The following is a 13,295-nucleotide window of genomic DNA, read 5'->3' as shown; positions in this document are numbered from 1 at the left end:
CCACTTCCAGAACAAGTGAAAGTAAACAGACAACTAAAAGAAGGACATTGTGACCTCTTGCGGATCTGAGCCTTACATCTAAAAGGCCATTCGATAGAGAAGGCCCAATCGACCCCTTCCCACGAAGGCCTGGGTCCAACAGAGATACACGATGAAGACCTCCAACACGTAAATACATGCATTGCTTTTCTTCCCAAATGGGCGGCAGTTCGGGGCGTATCCAAGTGTTTTCACTCTCTCTCTCCATTTAACTCGCCATCATTTGCAACAAGTGTCATAATGTTTAGTCCGCTAGGGATCCGTTTTCATTGTATTAAGTTGCTAATCCCTACCTATACCGTGTACGTGTTTGTATCTTGTGTTATAATTTTTTATTAGTTAGTAAATAAATAATTAAATAAATTTGTGTGGTATGGAATGATCAGTAAGACCCGGGTTCGTGCAGACTTAAAGAGCCTACGACTTTCAGAATGAGACTGATATGAGCTAAATTATTAATAAATGACTGTTAAATGATAAGAGATACCTAGATATCTTTAGAATTAATTTGGGAAATGGTAACTCCGTGGTGCCCAAAATTCCTAATGAGTTAATTGTTACATGATGAACTTAATCTAGTAACAATTAAACATAGTAGGTAATTATTCTATAAATTATAGTCATCACAATAATGAAAGGCACATCACGACATATTGGAGCCCCCGTGCGAGGAGCCTAAGATAGAACTAGGCCTTACTGTTGAATTATATAGGAATGTTGTAGCAATATACAGTGGGGAGAACAAGTATTTGATACACTGCCGATTTCGCAGGTTTTCCTAATTACAAAGCATGTAGAGGTCTGTAATATTTATCATAGGTACACTTCAACTGTGAGAGACTGAATCTAAAACAAAAATCCAGAAAATCACATTGTATGATTTTTAAGTAATTAATTTGCATTTTATTGCATGACATAAGTATTTGATACATCAGAAAAGCAGAACTTAATATTTGGTACAGAAACCTTTGTTTGCAATTACAGAGAACATACGTTTCCTGTAGGTCTTGACCAGGTTTGCACACACTGCAGCAGGGATTTTGGGCCTCTCCCCTATACAGACCTTCTCCAGATCCTTCAGGTTTCGGGGCTGTCGCTGGGCAATATGGACTTTCAGCTCCCTCCAAAGATTTACTATTGGGTTCAGGTCTGGAGACTGGCTAGGCCACTCCAGGACCTTGAGATGCTTCTTACGGAGCCACTCCTTAGTTGCCCTGGCTGTGTGTTTTGGGTCGTTGTCATGCTGGAAGACCCAGCCACGACCCATCTTCAATGCTCTTACTGAGGGAAGGAGGTTGTTGGCCAAGATCTCGCGATACATAGCCCCATCCATCCTCCCCTCAATACGGTGCAGTCGTCCTGTCCCCTTTTCAGAAAAGCATCCCCAAAGAATGATGTTTCCACCTCCATGCTTCACGGTTGGGATGGTGTTCTTGGGGTTGTACTCATCCTTCTCCTTCCTCCAAACACGGCGAGTGGAGTTTAGACCAAAAAGCTCTATTTTTGTCTCATCAGACCACATGACCTTCTCCCATTCCTCCTCTGGATCATCCAGATGGTCATTGGCAAACTTCAGACGGGCCTGGACATGCGCTGGCTTGAGCAGGAGGACCTTGCGTGCGCTGCAGGATTTTAATCCATGACGGAGTAGTGTGTTACTAATGGTTTTCTTTGAGACTGTGGTCCCAGCTCTCTTCAGGTCATTGACCAGGTCCTGCCGTGTAGTTCTGGGCTGATCCCTCACCTTCCTCATGATCATTGATGCCCCACGAGGTGAGATATTGCATGGAGCCCCAGACAGAGGGTGATTGACCGTCATCTTGAACTTCTTCCATTTTTTAATAAAGCGCCAACAGTTGTTGCCTTCTCACCAAGCTGCTTGCCTATTGTCCTGTAGCCCATCCCAGCCTTGTGCAGGTCTACAATTTTATCCCTGATGTCCTTACACAGCTCTCTGGTCTTGGCCATTGTGGAGAGGTTGTAGTCTGTTTGATTGAGTGTGTGGACAGGTGTTTTTTGTACAGATAACGAGTTCAAACAGGTGCAGTTAATACAGGTAATGAGTGGAGAACAGGAGGGCTTCTTAAAGAAAAACTAACAGGTCTGTGAGAGCTGGAATTCTTACTGGTTGGTAGGTGATCAAATACTTATGTCATGCAATAAAGTGCAAATTAATTACTTAAAAATCATACAATGTGATTTTCTGGATATTTGTTTTAGATTCCGTCTCTCACAGTTGAAGTGTACCTATGATAAAAATTACAGACCTCTACATACTTTGTAAGTAGGAAAACCTGCAAAATCGGCAGTGTATCAAATACTTGTTCTCCCCACTGTACGTTGTACACCAATAGCGCTGTAGGCAGGATTGTTGTTGAGAGTGGCGTGTGTGTGGTCCCTTTTCATCCAGATACTAGTAGGGAGAGATTGACTCCGTTGTTGTATATCTGACGAAAAGTCAGCGTGTAGGGGATTACTGAATGCTGCGAGCCAGGACGTATGGGCCGGCCGATTTAGCGATTCTGAGGAATATACTTGTTGCCCATAACGTGGTACTATTTCTGTCTCTCGCGTTTCAGAAGTGAGTAGACTTGGTCAGTATTCATTTCTTGAGCTAGGACATATGGGCCAGTCAATTAAAGGAATTTGAGAAGATATAGTTGTTGGCCGAAGCAAAGTATTATCTCTCTTTCTATCGTGCTTCAGTAGCGTGAGGAAGACCAACGGCAAAAAAATTATTTTCTGTTCCCGCTTGTTCCGGTAAAACATTGCTAGCAAAATAATTGATGAAAGAGTTAACGTGAAACGTCATTAATAAACCCCTTCCCTTGTTAAAGGGGACCCTGTGTGTGCGTGGAAATTAGATTCCCTGTACAAGTAGGGTAGCTTTGCACTAGATGCTAAGTTAACAAAGGGAGAGCAGCCATTTTTATTTATCCCTTTGTTCCAACGGAAGTTCCGCCCCTCGGGACTCCCGTTTGATTTCAGCTTTCTGCGATCAGCGACCTCAGGTGGTGAAGAATCGCAAGTAATTATATTTGAAACAATTAATGTAAGGGCACACTCTTAACCCACTGTTACAACGGGTTACACTGTATGATATCAATCCAATTTCAACTGGTTGGATATCATTGTCTCATTCGATTTAACCGGGAAGGTGAATCGGCAAACAAACCTTTTTCAGGGTTGGTCATTTGGATAAGGTCCAAATGTATTTGTTGAAACCAATGAGACATTTTAAACTTTCTCCACAATAACTTTCTCCTAGATACAGCAATGCTTTTCAGGTTAATTAAAGTTTAATTCCCAGATAGCCTATACAGGTATGATTGATCATTATCATTGATTAATCAATTCAATTTGCTTTTGCAAAGCTCATTGGGCCAACTCTAACAGTACTGGTCCAGTATTGACGGAAGTCCCACCTTCACGGGAATCCCATGTGGTTCCAGCCCTTAGGAAAAAGTACCCTGGTGGTGAATGTATACTCACATTTGAACTACTGGTTACACTTAGGATATCCAGCAAATCTCAAATTATTTGATATCATTGTCTCATTCAATTTAATAAGTTAAATTGCCGAACATAGCTTTTCAGGTTGATCATTTGGTTCAACAAAGGAGACAATTTAAACTTTTCCATATTAACCTAGATACAACAATGCTATCAGGTTAATTAAAGTTTAATTCCTAGATTGCCTATACAGGTATGATTAATCAATATCATTGATTAATCAATTATAATTGCTTTTGCAAGTTCGTTAAAAGCCAACTCCAACATTACTGATCCAGTATTGAGGATTCATTGACATCTGTAGACCGAACAAAATCGTTTTTGCACCTTCAACGACTCAAAACCCAAAATTGTATATAAGTTTAAACAACTAATAATCATCAAAATGAGCAAGCTATCAGAGGGGGTGCCATCCACTCCCCCGCTAATAAGTGAACCCTCACCCACAGAAAGCTTGATTGCTGATCTCAGAATGTTAGATATCAATGCCATAAGCAAAACAACTGCAGAAATCGCGACTGATGCCCTCCAAAATAGGCCGGCAGGCACAGACCTTGTAAAGGTTCTCTCCAGTTTAGCCCTGAACTATGCCCACCAGCAGAAATTGACATTGGTCCAATACCGCTGTGCTCAGCAGAAGCACGATTAAGAAAGTGTTGAGATGAAAGGACAGGTGGAGAGAACCAAGAAGCTAATGACAAAAGCCGACAAAGACAAGATGCTGCTAGCTGAGGAGCTGCATTTGAGAATGGATCAATTAAAAGATCTGGCAAACACTTATGACGAAGAACGAGCACAAACTTTCTAACAAATCCGTTTTCTACAAGAACAACTCGATTTAGCCAACAGTAAATACGACGAAGTCCACACAAAACGAGATGAATCTGACGAGCTAGCTAAAAACAATGACACCACTCAAAGCAATAATGTTCTATTCCAAAAGCTGCAGACCAAAGATGATCAGTTAATGAACACCTTGACCAAGTTGGATGACAAAACAACATTGAAGTCGCTGACTGAATGAACAATGAGAGAACCCAGGTGAGGAAGTTGGAAAACTTGACCTCTAAGCAAGCGGAGAACATCTCATCACTGAATCTCTCGCTCCACACTCAAGACCTCTCCCTGCAAACCATGACAGATAAGTATGAGGCCGAACGGAGCAACTGTGACACTCACATGTCTGAAAGAAATAGCCTCAGCTCCCAAGTGGACTCAGCGACGCAGCAGAACACCACCCTTAGGTACCATCTGGAGGAACCGTGTGACTACCCAACCGAGCAACCAAGCTCACAACCTGAGCCTAGGGAACGAAGGAGTGTAGACGACAGGATGTTTCAGACTTCACCTCTCTTAGGGGTCCCTCAGTCTTTTCATCTTGGTTGTTCGGCCAAGAGTAACATGGTGCCTCTTCGCCAACAAAATGTAAATTAGGCTTTTCCTCTTGGTCCTTCGGTCAAACATTCCCCACGGGAGGAAGCAGACGCTCCCTGCGCACTTGGCGCAGAATGCCTTGACAAAATCTTCAAATACTTCAGCATCTTTGACCCCGTTCCAGGTAAGCCAAACAACACTGATACGTTCTTAGCAGACTTAGAGGATGCCTTGGATGGCTACCCGAACGCTATGAATACTGACAGGCTTTACCTGTTGAAGCGAACGTCCAACAGACACTTGACAAGTTTAATCCGTCTACAACAGCAACCTGTGCAAAACGACCACGCTAAACTTGTCACAGCTTTGAAAATAGAATTCAGTGGTTCTGCGACTCGTAAACACGACAGCTCGCTGGCTAACACTGTCAAACAAGCTAGGAATGAACAGCCACAAGCCTACTATCATAGGCTTCGTTCAGCTTACTTTGACATGCTCACTGAAACAGGAATGGAAGAGCTATTACCATTCAAACAAATGTTTCTGTCAAACTTGTATCCCAACTTCATTAACTACTTGGGCCCTACTCTCACGTTGGTTTGCCAATCTCGGCACTCCGAGAGCTTGCGAGCACAGCTTTTTATGCATCCAAAGCGGGCCAAGCTAAGAGCCCGGACCCCTCAGTTTTCAAGATTGGGGGCGTGCAATCACTCCAGTTGGAGGGTGCGGTATCAGGGATAGGAGTGGGAAAAGATGACGCACCAGGTGTGCGGCTACCACGTACATACCTCACCGATGACCACCGCAGTAACGATAGCTAGAGAGAACATCCCCAACCAAACAGGACCCACAGAGGTCGATCTGGACACTACATTCCTGCATCTAACCCTCACAAATGGTCAGGGAACAAGGATAACAAGCTTAACAAGAGTAACAAAGGGTTCAATGACGACTAAAACGTTACCCAAAGCTCCTAGAAGCTCTGATAAGAGATGTACTGCTGTGAAAAAAAATTGAGAAAGGGGGAAAAGAAAAGTCACCATGACTAGGCGTAAAAATGCAGGAGAATGGGTCCCCCGAAATTAACACCATTTCCGAGGTCAGAAACGTTCACCTTAACTCCGCCCTCACTCAAATCCCAGTCCAGGGCCCGCTCGATCTAGACCATGATATAGATGTTGCGATGCACAAGATAAGCAGCGTTGCAACAGCTGATTCATCTCCCATTCCGATAGAGGACCCACTGGATCACGAAGTACATTAATCTGTCTTAAAAATCGACACAGATAACTCACCACTCCGTTCTGCCAATCCACTCAACTTTGTTGGCGATATGACAAGAAAAACCGACCTGAACAGGCCATACCTCAAAGCTGTCTTAGAGGACTGTTTGACCTATGATGCACTGATAGATTCGGGTTTGACTATTTCCCTCATATCTCAAACTTTGCTGGATGAACTCAAAAGGGCAGTGGACCCAGCGAAACGTTGGTTACAAACAGAATGATGCGACACTAAACTTTGAGGTTTCACTCAGGCTACCTCGCCACTTACCAAGCGTATCCTACTAAAACGGAACTTCGAAAGCGTGTCACTTGTCCACCCTGTGTACTTGACTAGCATCTACACCGAGCAGATGCTGATTGGGATGGATTTAATAGACCGTTTGGTACCACTGATGGATTGGAAATCCAACCAAATCTGGTCACAAATCGCAAAAACTCTGCTGACACCACCGCCTTCATCGAAGGCTACATGCGATACGTTATGCAATGTTATACCCCCCCAGTGAACTTGGTAATGAGTCTGCTATTTGTGGCAGATGACAGGGTGACTAGTTCAACTCGGAAACTAACCGAACATGAGGTTTTCCTATGTAGCTTGGGTGAATCACCAGCCGATACTCCACTGATAGGCGGCGTATGCCTGAACGGCACAATGGTTGAGGATGCCATACTGGCAACCTGGTCCAAAAAATCTGCAATCAGTTTGGAAATGTTCAACAACATTTAAAAAGCGGCTAACTGCCACCCCCTGGTTCCAAAAACGTTCAGATTCCCACTGGGAACGACTCCCCAGATGACACTCACCGCTTTAGGGGTATGTGCGCTATCGATCCGTATTGGAAACAAGGAAGTATTTCACTACTTACTGTTTGTCGCGAACCTCCCGAATACAGTCTATGTGGAAATGGACATTTTGGTGAGATTGGGTGTTAAGCTCGATACCATACAACAAGTTCTTTGGTCTTTGGCGCTGTCAGCTCAACATGCCTTGTCTTTCGACCCTGTGCGAATGGCATCCAGGCAGACTATTCCTGAAGCTTGCAACGTGATAACTGAGTCCGCCGTGGTGATACCGGCAAGAACCACAGAGGTTTCTATAAGACTGAACCTGGCGCCCGGCTACCGGATGGAAGGCACCACTGCGTTCTTCCAATCCTTGCCGCAATTATTCAAATTGGTGCTAACTATCAACAGTAACCCGCTGTTGGAGATAAATGCCAGATCCACTTACCTCTTGGGGCAGAATCTGACTCAAGCGGATATCTCCATTCTTCGGCACACTCAGCTAGGAACATTGATTTATTACTCATTCCATGATTTTGAACTTGTTGTTCCGTGATTGGGCCTCTTCCTTCCTCCCTAGACCTATGTGGTGAGGAAGGGACATTTTTTACTTGTCCGTCAAAGGCAATCGCAATAACTCCTGTATTGCCACTGGATGACATATCAACGTTCAGGCTGAACGACCTGTTGATATACTCCATCATCACAGAGGATGATACCTCATCTTCTTCTGCACGTGAAGTACACAGTGATGACGTAACATCTAATGATTCCCCCACCATTGACAAGCCGTCACCACCTGATGAAGACCTGTACAATACCGCTGAACAATATCCTGGTTTCCATACACAGATACTACAGCTACTGACAGAAGCAGACACACTTGTCAATGACACTGAAAGACATCAGTTGCAGGACTTATTTAACAAACACAGAGAGATCTGGTCGACAGACTCGCTGGATTGCGGGGTTATGGGTATTCATGTTGCGTATTCCTACACCACCCGGAACAGCTCCTACGTTTGTGAGACAATACAAAATTCTGCTTGCTGTGTACTCGGCGGTACAAGAGATTATCGACTCCCTATTAGCTAAACAGATAATCAGGGTATGTAACAGTACGTACAGCGCTCCCGTGTGGCCTGTTTTGAAACCAACGGGTAAATGGCGTCTTACCATTGACTTTAGACAACTCAACAAGCTGGTTCCGTTGTCTCTTTGGTCTATGACACAGCTCGACCAAGAGTTGCCAAAGGTGACAAACACCAAATACTTCTCTACTGTCGACGTGACAAATGGTTTCTGGACCATGACAGACAACCCTCACGACCAACACAAGTTGGCTTTCTCTTTCTCAAACAAACTCTTCACGTTCAATCGTTGCCCGTTCGAGTATTCGAACTACCCTGCAGAGTTCAACATCTTCCTGCACAAGGCAATGCCAGATGCAGCCACCAGGGGAACGATAATCTATGTGGATGATGTTCTCATGAGGAGCGAGACTTGGTCACATCACCTCAACGAGATGGACCACGTTCTTAACCAGCTAGGAACGGCAGGGGCTAAGCTGGCTATCATGAAAGGACAATTGTGCAGGACCAAGGTCAAATATGTTGGACTTCTGGTGGGTGCTGAGGGCATCCTGCCACAATCTAGCAGAATCCAAGCAGTCTGCAACATCAAAACGCCTCCAAACCTTCATGAAGTAGGCAGCTTCTTGGGAGTATGTAATTACTCCCGTCAATTCATCGAAAATTATGCCAACTTGTCAAAACCTTTGACCCGTCTTCTTTAGAAAGACATCCCGTTAGTTTGGGATGCCACTCACAATGAAGCTGTGACTTCCTTTAAATACCTGCTTTGTGCGGCACACTGCCTGGTCTACCCCAACAAAGACAATATGTTATTTTTGGAAGTAGGTTTCTCCCAGCACTGCCTTTGTGCTGGGTTGTACCAAAAATACGACCAAGACAGACGTGTGGTTGCTTACGTGAGCAAAACACTCAACCCTGCTGAACACAAGTACTCAGACTGCGAAGAAGCACTGCTGTCGACAGTCTGGGCGGTCAAGCACTTCACCTCTTATGTCGGTGGACAAAAGGTGATCATAGAAACATGTCACCAGCCGGTGACTTTTCTGAAAAGCCAAAGAATCCATGAGGGTGCTGTACACAACAGCAGGACAGCGGCTTGGCTCATGATGCTGTAAAGCCGTGATGTGGTTGTCAACTACGCAAAAGTGAAAAACCTGCCTTTGGGTGGGGCTTTGGCGGTGTGTCAACGCTGCGGTGAAGAAGAAACCGACTTCGCACCAGCCCCATGTGACGTAGCTCCTCCGTTGCCATCGAACCAACACTACTTCAAAGACAACGTGTGTCTTGGCATGCCGATGGCATTTATAGATGGCTGTTCTTACCGTCAGCTAGACCACTTTCAAGCTGGTGTGGGATTGGTATGGCACAACGACATTCCATGCAAACCACTTCAATTTCAGCTAGGCAACAAGACCAGCCAGTTCGCAGAAGTAGCTGGTGTACTTATCACACTGCAAACTGCGGTAAAACACGACTTGTCAGAACTGGCAATCTGCACCGACTCAAACTATGCCAGACTGTTACGAACCCCGTGGCTCTAAACGTCTAGGGTGGATGGACATGAGACCCGTAACATAAATTATGCAAATTATAAGTGTGACCTGGAACAGTGAGAACCAAAAATGACACAACAACCATGAACTACCGTCAAACATAAATGGTTTATTACTAAACACACGGTAAAGGTTTGGGAAAAAGGGCTGAGCAGGACCCAAGAAATGAAACAATAGTGTAAAACCCCCTAAACTGATCTAGCCTGCCTGAAGAACCGCTAGGCTACTGCTAGTCATACAAAAGTACAGTGGGTGGTCCGCTCAGGTCTAACTAGTGTTTTTAGACAGATTTCTTCCTACGGGTAATGTACGCCCAAGGGCAACTAGCTTAAACTCCCCTTTTCCCAGAAACACACCAAGCTACAAAACAGGGTAATCAGCAATAAAGTACGTACACAATACACAGGACACAACAGTATCCACACTCACATAAAGAAATGGCTTCTAACAAAGTTACCAATAGGGTAACCAACAACTTAGTGAGTACACAACACACAGGACACCACCGTGTCCATACTCACATATGGCAAAAATCTCTCTCTCTTGCAACACACACAAGTTTGGTTTTTATAACATGGGATGTGTGATTGAACAAACGAGTAACAGGTGGTGCAATTCACAGGAATGTTCACTGATTGGTCCAATCATCAGACACCTCAACGACCACCAATCAGGAACATACAGGACACCTGTGATTAGGGCAGAAGGAGAGAAAAACACAGGACACAGGATACCTGTATCCGTAACACTCCCACCCTTAAAAGAGCAAACCACAATGGTTTGCGACACACGTACTATCACAACACCCAAATTCACAAATCATCCTGCCGGGATAACAAAAAAAAACCTAGATCATTACACACGAGACAAAGCATCTGCCAACACATTATCCAACCCCTTTTTGTGGCGGATCTCCAAATTATAATTTTGCACGACAAGTGCCCAACGCATAAGGCGTTGGTTCTGGTTGTACATCCGGTGGAGAAAAACTAAGGGGTTATGGTCAGTATACACTATTACTGGTAATGCACTGGAACCAACATAAACTTCAAAGTACTGCAGAGCTAACAACAAAGCTAGAGCTTCTTGTTCAATGGTGGAATAGTTTGTCTGACATTTGTTAAATTTCCGTGAAAAATAACAGACAGGATGGTCCACTCCACTCTGGTCTTGCTGCAGTAGAACAGCACCAGCACCTCTGGCACTTGCATCTACCTCCAGTTTAAACGGCCGTTCAAAATCTGGCGCAGCAAGAACAGGAGTACTACACAAGAGTGCTTTAGCAGTGTTGAAAGCAGTACAACAATCTTCAGACCATACACATTTTCTCGCCGGACTGAGCAAATCCGTTAATGGAGCAACTACCGCAGAGAAATTTTTACAGAAACTACAGTAGTAGCCAACCATCCCTAAAAAACGGCGTAGCTCTCTTCTGGTGGTAGGTGCGGGAAATGCGTTTATAGCTGAGACCTTGGCATCTACAGGGCGCACCTGACCATGGCCGACCTGTTTACCAAGATACGTAACAGTGGCCTTCCCAAACTCGCACTTTGCTAAGTTCAGGGTTAGAGAAGCGGTTGCTAGACGTTCACACACTACCCTTAGAGTGTTAACATGATCAGACCACTCAGTTGAATAAATTACCAGATCATCAAGGTAAGCACTACAATTAGGAACTCCAGCCAATACTGTGTTAACCAGGCGTTGGAAAGTGGCTGGTGCGTTCCGCATCCCAAATGCCATGACAGCATATTGTAGGAAGTGATCTGGGGTCACAAAGGCAGAGATGTCGGAGGCACGTGGGGTTAACGGCACCTGCCAGTAACCTTTTAGAAGATCTAGTTTGGTTACATAAGTAGCAGCACCAACAGTATCAATACAGTCATCCAGTCTGGGTAACGGGAACGAGTCGGGCACTGTGACAGCATTGACCTTCCGATAGTCCGTACATAATCTGGATGTCCCATCAGGTTTAGGAACCAGAATGCACGGAGAACTCCAAGGACTTGAACTTGGCATAGCCAGGTTATTCTCCAGCAAATAACCGACCTCACCCCTCATTATCTTTCTCTTAGCGACGTTGACACGATAAGGATGTTGCTTGATAGGTGCAGCGTTTCCAACATTAATGTCATGTTCTAACACATTTGTACATGTAGGAACATCATTAAAAAGACATGGAAAGCTGTGTAATAGTCTCACAATATCATCTGACTGTCTGTCCGTTAAATGAATCAGGCTTGACGGGAGAGACAGCAGCATCTCTGAATTGGGCAATCTAGCACACTGCTGCTGAGTATTGCGCAACTCCAAACCATCTCCGTCCACATCATTAACATGACCTCCCACTACAGCCGTAGCAGCAACAGAGACAGCCGACTCGGCCAGTTTCTCTGGACTGTCTACCTGAGTGACGGGTCTGGTATGGTATGTCTTCAACATGTTAACGTGGCACACACGAGATTGGCGTTTTCTATCAGGAGTCTGTATCACATAGTCAGTTTCACTTAGTTTCTTTTCAATGACATAAGGACCAGAGAAACGTGCTGACAATGACGCTCCTGGCACAGGCAACAATACAAGAACTCGGTCACCTGGCTGCAGTGAACGAGAAACAGCCTGTGTGTCATAGTGTCGTTTCATCCGTTTCTGTGAGGAAGACAGTGCTTCCTTTGCTAGAGCACAGGCAGCATGTAGGCGCTCACGAAAGCGACTAACGTAGTCCAACACATTTTCTTTCACACACAACTCTTGTGACAAAAACTGATCCTTAAGGACTTTCATAGGTCCTCTCATGGTGTGTCCAACCACCAGTTCAGCTGGGCTGAACCCTAGGGATTCCTGTACTGTCTCACGGACAGCAAACAACACTAGAGGAACTCCCTCATCCCAATCTTTCTCAGATTCCATGCAATATTTACGGAGCATAGACTTCAGTGTCTGATGCCAACGTTCAAGCGCACCCTGAGACTCTGGGTGATATGCGCTTGACACACGGTGTGTAACTGACAAGGATTTTAACACTTGTTTGAAAAGTGTAGAAAGGAAATTCGTACCCTGGTCAGTTTGTATCACCTTAGGTAATCCAAAAGTTGAGAAGAATTTTATCAACGCTTTACTCACCACTGGAGCAGTAATCCTTCGCAGAGGCATGGCCTCTGGGTACCTGGTGGCCACACACATAATTGTCAACATAAACTGGTTACCAGATTTTGTTTTTGGTAATGGTCCAACACAATCAACCATCACATGTTCGAATGGTTCACCTATGGCCGGTATGGGACACAGAGGTGCGGGGGAAATAACCTGGTTCGGTTTCCCAACTACTTGACAGGTGTGGCAAGTCCGACAGAACCGAGCCACATCTTGTTTTAAGCCAGGCCAAAAGAAATGTCGCAAAACTCGATCATAAGTCTTGGTGACCCCCAGATGTCCGGACCACTGGTGATCATGAGCGAGGGATAAAACATTTTGTCGAAAGGCTGTAGGAATCACTATTTGGTAAACAGCATTCCAATCTCCGCCAGCGTCAACATGGGATGTCCATTTACGCATGAGGAGATTACCATCAATGAAGTATGCCATGTTTTTCTTCCTTCGCTCCTCCTCTGAGACAACACTAGAAAAACATTTAGCCAGGCTACTGTCAACCT

Source organism: Coregonus lavaretus (assembly GCF_964263955.1).
Source record: "Coregonus lavaretus genome assembly, chromosome: 5".
Lineage (NCBI taxonomy): Eukaryota > Metazoa > Chordata > Actinopteri > Salmoniformes > Salmonidae > Coregonus > Coregonus lavaretus.
Note: the sequence above shows the minus strand (reverse complement) of the source record.